We start from the raw sequence: 238 nt of genomic DNA, 5'->3' as shown, positions 1-238 counted from the left end.
GTGTTCTTCATTTTAGACTGGTTCTTTTTTATAATTTCCATTACCATTTTTATGTTTTCTTTTTTTATCTCTTTGTTGAAGTTCTCACTGAATTTAACCAAAAGTTTATTGAGCATCTTTATAACCAGTGTTTTGAACTCTGCGTCTATTAGATTACTTGACTCCATTATACCTGGATCTCTGTTCTGTTCTCTCATATGGTTTCTGCTTCTTTGCCTTCCCTTTTGGCTGCCTTTCC

This window comes from Pteropus vampyrus, unplaced genomic scaffold (genome assembly GCF_000151845.1).
Source record: "Pteropus vampyrus isolate Shadow unplaced genomic scaffold, Pvam_2.0 Scaffold197, whole genome shotgun sequence".
Taxonomy (NCBI): Eukaryota; Metazoa; Chordata; class Mammalia; order Chiroptera; family Pteropodidae; genus Pteropus; species Pteropus vampyrus.
Note: the sequence above shows the minus strand (reverse complement) of the source record.